The sequence below is a fragment of the Odocoileus virginianus genome, chromosome 3 (assembly GCF_023699985.2).
Source record: "Odocoileus virginianus isolate 20LAN1187 ecotype Illinois chromosome 3, Ovbor_1.2, whole genome shotgun sequence".
Lineage (NCBI taxonomy): Eukaryota > Metazoa > Chordata > Mammalia > Artiodactyla > Cervidae > Odocoileus > Odocoileus virginianus.
Window position 1 is genome coordinate 8146121 of NC_069676.1, and position 9568 is coordinate 8155688.

At 40.0% G+C, this 9568-nt stretch overlaps 1 pseudogene; it reads left to right on the plus strand.

Moving 5' to 3' along the window:
* The first annotated feature begins 8604 nt into the window (after window positions 1-8604).
* LOC139032702 (olfactory receptor 7A10-like) lies at window positions 8605-9363 on the plus strand (annotated as a pseudogene).
* Window positions 9364-9568: the final 205 nt, after the last annotated feature.

Genomic DNA, 9568 nt, shown 5'->3' on the forward strand with positions numbered 1-9568 from the left:
TGTTCTAGATTGCATAACTCATAGTACTAAAACCAGAAGTTGTTCTTTGATCATTGTGAAATAAAATTTGCTCCTTCACTTATTTCCTGGAATTTCCATTTTTCTTTCCTTCTTTGAATTCAGTATCTTTATAGAATTTTAGGAACTCTCTTTTTAAGTGTTATTCTCAGTCTTACATAGAGACAGTTTTTATTTTTTTCCTACCCACCATTTTCCTATCTTTGGATCAAAAATGTTTGGAAATACTCCATTTCTTTGATGGAGTATCATAGAATCATGGAGACTTTATCAGGAGCAATGTCTTTGCATCAGAGCATTTAGTCTGTTGTTGGTCAGTCAAGCAGTTGTGCCCACCTCTTTCTAACCCCACGGATTGCAGCATGGCTGGCCTGCCTGTCCCTCCCCATCTTACAGAGCTTGCCAATGTTCATGTTCATTGCATTGGTGATGCCATCCAGCCATCTCATCCTCTGATGCCCTCTTCTCCTCCTGTCCTTAATTTCTCCCAGCAGCAGGGACTTTTCCAATGAGTCATCTGTTTGCATCAGGTGACCAAAATATTGGAACTTCAGCTTCAGCATCAGTCCTTTCAGTGAATATTCAGGGTTGATCTCCCTTAAGACTGACTGTTTTGATCTCCTTGCTGTCCAAGGGACTATCAGGAGTCTTCTCAAGCAGCATGGTTCAAAGGTGTCAACTATTCCACATTCTTTATGTTCCTGCTCTCACAACCATGTGTGACCACTGGGAAGACCAGAGCCTTGACTATATGGACCTTTGTTGGCAGAGTAATGTCTTTGCTTTTCAATACACTGTCTAGGTTTGTCATCGGTTTCCTGCCAAGAAGCAATCATCTTCTGATTCCATGGCTGCAGTCATCGTCCACAGTGATTTTGGAGACCAAGAAGAGGGATCTGTCACTTCTTTCACATTTTCCCCTTCTATTTGCCATGCAATAATGGGGCCAGATGCTATGATCTTAGTTGTTTTAATATTTAGTCTTAAATTGGTTCTTTGGGAGATCATTTAATCTACTGGAAGTTAAAGAGGTTTTACATAGGTTTTACTTATTGCCAATTTGTTAACTTGTTTTCTGTTTGTTGGTGTAGTTCTTTGCTTTTGTTTTTTCTTTGCATTTCTTTTCTTAAGATTTGATGATTTTATTTAGTGATATGCTTGTATTCTTTTCTCCCTAGATTTTGTTTGTCTTGTGTAGATTTTTGAGGTATGATAAACAAGAGATCTTCATATGATAACATACAGTGATGTCTACTTATAAAAACAAGCTGTCTTTTAAGTTCATAAACATATTAGTAGCACTACATTTTCACTCCCTGCCCTACATTTTGCGTCTTTGATGTCACATTTGATACCTCCCTATGTATCCCTTTCATTCTTATTGCAGATATACTTGATTTTAGGATTATTTTGTCTACTGAGTTCTCACACTAGCTCAGTGATCTGACCCTCAGCCTGTCTCTGCGTCTGTCTTTGCTGGCAGGGTTTCCTGTTCTTTTTTGGGGGGGCAATGTAATTTGTTTTTCATTTATTTTTATTAGTTGGACACTAATTACTTTACAATATTGTAGTGGTTTTTGCCTGGGTTTCCTCTTCTTATAGTTTCTTCCCACTTGCTATGCATTTTTTCTTTCCTTCTTTGAGAAGGTCCTATAATGTTCCATGTAGAGTACGTTTAGAATTGATAAATTCTATTAGTCTTTGATTGTCTGAAAAGTTCTTTATCTCTCCTTCAATTCTAAATGTTAATCTTGCTGGATCGAATGCCCTGGTTTGTACGTTTTTCCCTCTCAACAGTTTAAATGTATCATGCCTCCCCATTATATTGTAGAAAGCTTTGGCAAAAAAAAAAAAAAAAAAAAAAAAAAACAGCTGATAGACTTATGTGCTTCCATCTTATGTGACACTGTTTCATTTTTACTGTCTTTAGAAACCTATATCTTTAACTTTGTGGTTTTAATTTCTGTACCTTAGTATAAGTCTTTCTGCTGTCATTTTTGGGGAACACTTTCTGTTTCTGGTACATGAGTTTGCTTTTTTATTCAGGTTCCAGAAGTTTCCATCCATAAGTTTATCAAATATATTTTGACTACCTTCTCTTTCTGTCTTTCCATCCTGGACTCCCCAGTTGTGCCAGTGTTGGTGTTTTTAATGTAGTCAATCATCCCTCAAATTATTCTCATTTTTAATGTTTGTTTTTTTTTTTTTTTCTGACTGAGTCGTTTCCATGATTCTATATTTCAGTTAACTTCTGCATTCTTCTGTATCACCTGGTATACTATTAATTACTTCTAGTTGTTGCTCATTTCATTTAATGTAGTGTTCAGTTCTAACTAGTTTTGATTTTATAGCTCCCTATTAAAATTATAACAGATTAATCAGTCCTTTTTTTCACAGAATTAAATATTTTATGGTCTTCCACTCATTAACAAAATGCACAGGGTGAATACTGGAAATAAAACTTCTTTTGGAAGTTTCCTTGAATCATTTTTGTTGAGAAAATGGAGTTTCATATCTTTACTAATGCATTGATTCCAAATATGGTGAACTGTTTTTTTTCTCTTTCATTAGGTGTTTTTAAGGCATGATATCTTGTTATTTAAGTTGAGACAAATTCCTCTGTCTTTTCATTTTGATTGCCTCTGTCTGTCTTCTGAAATTATGTACCACAGTTAACTCTTGCTGTCTTAAAATGGTGTCTTTCTGTGGGAACAGTCATATAGAGTTGATGTGTGACCAGTGGCTTTACTGGAAGAGCTAGAGCTGATGTTATCACAATTCACGCCTTTCTTTGGGGTGTACTGATTACAATCATCTTCTTAGGAGGTATGGAGGGCTTGAGCTTGAGTCAAGTATGAGATATGGCTTCCTCTTTGTTTAGAGGCCAGAAGGAAATGGCATCCCATTTTAGTATTCTTGCCTGGAAAATTTCATGGATGGAGGAGCCTGGCAGGCTACCATCCATGGGGTTCGCAAAGAGTTGGACAAGTCTGAACGACTAACAATGCACTGGCCTAAAGGGAGGGAGACAGGTACCAAGTTGCTAGAGCAGAAGCCCTGAGGGTCAGGTCTGAGCTGACCTTGCTCCCCCTAAGTGTGGGCTCCCCTACTCCTGCACCAGCTTGGTCGACCCAGAGAGGAGCTGTGCTGGAGAAAGAAGTGCTAGTGTGAGGCCCTCTACATGTGGTGGGACTTAGACCTGTTGGCCTGGGAAGAGCTTGAGATGCAGACTGCCTCTGGTGCACTGTCTCTGTAGGCACCACCAACAGTTGGCCTTCCCCTGCTCAGAAGCATCTTTGGGTCTGAAGTTATTTTGGCCCTACAATAGGGCTACCATTCTTGTAATACTATGGGCTGCAAATCCAGGGAGCTGGGACCTGCATGAACTTCTGGCATGGGTAGGGGTGTGGCTGTGTCACCCAGCTGTAGTCAGTGACTGGAGTTGCTTCTGATGTGAAGCCCATGTAAGCACCAGTAGTAGGTGCCATGGCCCTGCTTAAACATTGCTTCATGTCTGAGCCTCTGCTGTGACTCACAGCCAGGTTCCCAAGCATCCACTCATCTCAGGTTGTGGCATACACACACACACACACACACACACACACACACACACACACAATGTGTCTATATCCAAATCCATATATACTGTATCTCCTGCATGCAGACAGATTCTTTACTGTCTGATCGACCTGGTGGATCTGCCTGCAATGCAGAACATATGGGTTTGATCTCTGCATTGGGAAGATCCCAGAGGAATGGAAAGGCAACCCACTCTAATATTCTTGATTGGCAAAACACATGGATGGAGGAAGCCTGGCAGGCTACAGTCCATGGGGTCACAAAGACTCAGATGTGACTGAGCACAGGACATACACATGTATAATACACTAAGATAGTTCATGGTATATATCAACACACAAATATCTCGCTTTTAAGTACAAACATTTAGTAATTAGGAATTAAATGATAGCTCTTAACTTCTGATATAACTGGGAAATTTCTATTTGACTTGGAGAAAATATCATGCAACCAAGGAATATATTAACCATGGTTTTATTCTAAAGTAACAAAGTCATCCCCCTCTTTGAAGAGGAGAATAGTAATGTTTAGAGATTTCAGTGGTTCTGTCCCTGCCATAACTTCAGTTCAGTTCAGTTCAGTCACTCAGTCATGTCGTACCCTTTGCAATCCCATGAAAACAGCATGCCATGTCTCCCTGTCCATCACCAACTCCAGGAGTTTACTCAAACTCATGTCCATTGAGCCAGTGATGCCATCCCACCATCTCATACTCTGTCATCTCCTTCCCCTCCTGCCTTCAATCTTTTCTAGCATTAGGGTCTTTTCAAATGAGTCAGTTCTTCACAACAGGTGGCCAAAGTATGGGAGTTTCAGCTTAAACATCAGTCTTTCCAATGGATATTTAGGACTGATTTCCTTTAGGATGGACAGGTTAGATCTTGCAGTCAAAGGGATGCTCAAGAGTCTTCTCCAACACCACAGTTCAAAAGCATCAATTCTTTTGCACTCAGCTTTCTTTATAGTCCAACTCTCACATCCATACATGATTACTGGAAAAAACATAGACTTGACTAGACAGACCTTTGTTGGCAAAGTAATGACTCTGTTTTTAATATGCTGTCTAGGTTGATCATAACTTTCCTTCCAAGGACTAAGCCCTTTTAATGTCGTGGTCACAATCACCATCTGCTGTGACATTGGATCTCCCCAAAAAATAAAGTCAGCCACTGTTTCCATTGTTTCCCCATCTATTTGCCATGAAGCGATGGGAACAGATGTCATGATCTTAGTTTTCTGAATTTTGAGCTTTAAAACAACTTTTTCACTCTCCTCTTTCACTTTCATCAAGAGGCTTTTTAGTTCCTCTTCACTTTCTGCCATAAGGGTGGTGTCATCTGCATATCTGAGGTTATTGATATTTCTCCTGGCAATCTTGATTCCAGCTTGTGCTTCCTCCAGCCCAGCGTGTCTCATGATGTACCCTGCACATAAGTTAAATAATCATGGTGAGAATATACTGCCTTAACGTGCCCCTTTCCCTATTCGGAACCAGTCTGTTGTTCCATGTCCAGTTTTAACTGTTGCTTCCTGAACTACATACAAATTTCTCAAGAGGAAGGTCAGGTGGTCTGGTATTCCCATCTCTTGAAGAATTTTCCACAGATTGCTGTGATTCACACAGTCAAAGGATTTGGCATAATCAATAAAACAGAAGTAGATATTTTTCTGGAACTTTCTCACTTTTTCAAGGATCCAGTGGATGTTAGCAATTTGATCTCTGGTTTCTCTGCCTTTTCTAAAACCAGCTTGAACATCTGTAAGTTCACAGTTCATGTACTGTTGAAGCCTGGCTTGGAGAATTTTGAGCATTACCTTGCTAGCATGTGAGATGAGTGCAATTGTGAGGTAGTTTGAGCATTCTTTGGCGTTGCCTGTCTTTGGGATTGGAATGAAAACTGACCTTTTCCAGTCCTGTGGCCACTGCTGAGTTTTCCAGATTTGCTGGTAGCACTTTCACAGCATCATCTTTTAGGATTTGAAATAGCTCAACTGGAATTCTATCACCTACACTAACTTTATTCGTAGTGATGCTCCCTAAGACCCACTAGACTTTGCATTCCAGGATGTCTGGCTCTAGGAGTAATCATACCATCATGATTATCTGGGTTGTGAAGACCTTTTTTTTTTTTCTTTGTATAGTATTTCTGTGTATTCTTGCTACCTCTCCTGAATATCTTCTGCTTCTGTAGGTCCATAACATTTCTGTCCTTTATTGTGCACATCTTTGCATGAAATATTCCCTTGGTATCTCTAATTTTCTTGAAGAGATGGCTAGTCTTTCCCATTCTATTGTTTTCCTCTATTTCTTTGCACTGATCACTGAGGAAGCCTTTCTTATCTTTTCTTGCTATTCTTTGGAACTCTGTATTCAAATGGGTATATCCGTCCTTTTCTCCTTTGCTTTTCACTTCTCTCCTTTTCACAGCTATTTGTAAGGCCTCCTCAGACAGCCATTTTGCTTTTTTTTGCAGTTCTTTTTCTTGAGGTTGGTCTTGATCCCTGTCTCTTGTACAATGTCATGAACCTCCATCCATAGTTCATTAGGCACTCTATCAGATCTAGTCCCTTAAATCTATTTCTCACTTCCACTGTATAAGCATAAGCGACTTGATTAAAGTCATACCTGCATGGTCTAGTGGTTTTCCCCACTCTCTTCAGTTTAAGTCAGAATTTGGCAATAAGGGGTTCATGATCTGAGCTACAGTAAGCTCCTGGTCTTGTTTTTGCTGAATATATAGAGCTTTTCCATCTTTGGTTGCAAAGAATATAATCAATTTGATTTTAGTGTTGCCCATCTGGTGGTATCCATGTGTAGACTCTTCTCTTGTGTTGTTGGAAGAGGGCATTTGCTATGACCAGTGTGTTCTCTTGGCAAAACTCTATTAATCTTTGCCCTGCTTCATTCTGTACTCCAAGGTCAAATTTGCCTGTTAATCCTGGTGCTTTTTAAATCCTATTTTTGCATTCCAGTCCTCTCTAATGAAAAGGACATCGTTTTTGGATGCAGTTTAGAAGGTCTTGTAGTTTTTTTGTTTTTTGTTTTTTTTTAAATCCAAATGCTTAGGTCTCTTTTTTTTTTTTTCCATTTATTTTTATTAGTTGGAGGCTAATTACTTTACATCATTACAGTAGTTTTTGTCATACATTGAAATGAATTAGCCATGGATTTACATGTATTCCCCATCCCGGTCCCCCCTCTCACCTCCCTCTCCACCCGATCCCTAATAGAACCATTGAACTTCAGCTTCTTCAGCATTACTGGTCAGGGCACAGACTTGGATTATTGTGATATTGAATGGTTTGCCTTGGAAACAAACAGAGATCACTCTGCCACTTTTGAGACTGCATCCAACTACTGCATTTATGACTCTTCTGGATAAAACATCCAAGTACTGCATTTCAGTCCCTGCCATAAATCAAAGCATTAATGGCCCGAGGGACCTAGTCGAGACAAATCCACAATTTAAAGAAAATTTTGTATTCTTGGATGTGATGACATGCTGAGACCCTTAGGGCTTTGGAAACAAGAGAATTAAAGGGGAAGTATCGAAGAAAAATGAATTCGTGTAACTTATAATGTGGTGTCTTAGGAACAGCGAATCAGCAGGGGAAAAAAAAAATCCGTTCTGTCCAGAAAAGTGTCCCCAAGGGATATCAATTGGTTACAGGTTGGAGTAACCAGAGGAAACATGTCTAATGAGCTGATACAAGAAGCTCCAAATATCTCCACTGATACAGTCCCTCAGCCAGTGCCACTTTGGTTGGTGAGGACCTGGTTCTTGCGTCTGAAGTTCTACATCTGTCTGGGAACCAATCTTTGATTTAATCACTTCCTGTTTTCTTCTTTGCTGACAAAATTCCATCTGCATCAGTAATCATTTAGGGAGGAATTTTGACTTCTACAGGGAAAGCTTTCTCGCTCAATCTGCAGGCATACGAGTCTGATAGCTCCACAGACACTGCAGGAGAGCGTCAGAGAAGATGGAAGTCACGAGCGTGTAATGAGGCCAGATCATTGAGGTTTTTTTCTTCCGTGTTTGCACTTGACATGTGGAACAAGCATCTTCCTCATGTCCTTAGCAGTTGCCATCTCCCTCTTCCAGGCACACACTTCTGACATCATACTAGTTCCTTGTCTCTCTTTCTTTATGAATCTGTTGAAACCTCACCTAGTTGGCTGGACTTTCCTGAACACTCGGGACAAAATAACACATCCTACCATTCTCCTTTATATCTGGTTTTGTTTACGTCTTGGCATATGTCACTTTCTGACATATTCTATGATATTTTATTTGAATATCCTCATTCACTATCCTTGATTTGTAAGAGGTTTACTTTTCAGCACTTCTACTGCTTGCCTCTACGTGCTTGGAACATGGTTAGCATTAAATATGTATTTCTCAAGTAAATGAAGAAATATCACGTTAAAACTCTAGAATATATGACCTCTTAGCAAATGTGGTGAGAACTGGAAAAAAATTCCTAGTCAGAAAGGAAATGTAGCATGCCCTCAAAGGGCCTTCTGTGGTGACTCAGGGGTTTAGAATGCACCTGTAATGAAACAGCTTTTTAGGAGATGTGGGTTCAATACCTGGTTTGGGAAGAACCCCTAGAGGAGAGCATGGCAACCCACTCCAGAACTCTTTCTTGGGAAATCCCATGGACAGTGGAGGCCAGTGCCTATGGTCCTTGGGGTCCCCCAGTGTTGGACAAGACTGAAGTGGCTAAACACATACACATACTCTCAAAGAGAACTTATCTGAAAATAAAATATTAACACCAACTTCTTGAGGGCTGAATAGAAACTGCAGTAATTCAGCTATGTGAATTATACCAATAGGAGTAAAAATTGTCACTATTTACTTTTTTCCTGGTAGTCACCTCCACCCTATGGAACCAAGGAACAATACACAAATTTCAGGATTTCTCCTTCAGGGACTTTCAAAGGAATCCAAACTGCTGCCACTCATATGTGCGCTTTTCCTTGCCACATACCTGATCACTATGTTTGGGAACCTACTCATCGTCTTGACTGTGAGCTCGAACTCCCACATCCACACCCCCATGACTTCTTTCTCTCCAACCTATCCTTTGTAGACATCTGTTTCATTTCCACCACCATCCCAAAGATGCTGTGGAACATCCAGACACAGAGCAAAGATATCACCTATGAAGGCTGCATCACCCAGATGTATTTTTACATACTGTTTGCAGGATTGGATGACATTCTCCTGAGTATGGTGGCCTATGATCAGTATGTGGCCATCTGCCACCCCCTGCACTACATGGTCATCATGAGCCCCCAGCTTTGTGGACTGCTTGTTCTGATATCCTGGGTGCTGATTGCCTTGTTTTCATTGCTACTCAGCTTAATGGTGCTGTGATTGTCCTTCTGTCCACTTCTGCAAATCCCCCACTTTTTCTGTGAACTCAGTCAGGTGGTACAACTTGCTAGTTTTGACAACTTTATTAATAGCACAGTGATGTATTTTGCAGCTGTCCTGAAGGGTGTTGGTCCTTTTGCTGGTATCTTTTTTTCTTATTCTAAAATAGTTTCCTGCATATGTAAGATCTTATCAGCTCAAGGGAAATATAAAGCATTTTCTACCTGTGTCCCACCTCTTGGTTTTCTCCCTATTTCGTTTTGCAGCCTTAAGAGTTTACCTTAGCTCTGGTGTCACCCACAGCTCACATTCAAGTACAATTTCTTTGATGATGTACACTGTTATCACACCCATCCTGGACCCCTTCTATATAGTCTGAGAAATCAAGATTTACAGGGTGCTCTGAAGAGTTTATGTTTGATACCAAGTATAAAAGACCAATTATAATATTTCCTTGGATTGCATAATTCAAAGCCTTAGAACCAGAAATTGTAATTCTTTGATCATTATGGAATAAAATTTGCTCCTTGTATGTCTTTTCTTGGATTTCCATTTTTCTTTCCTTCTTTGGATTCAGCATCTTT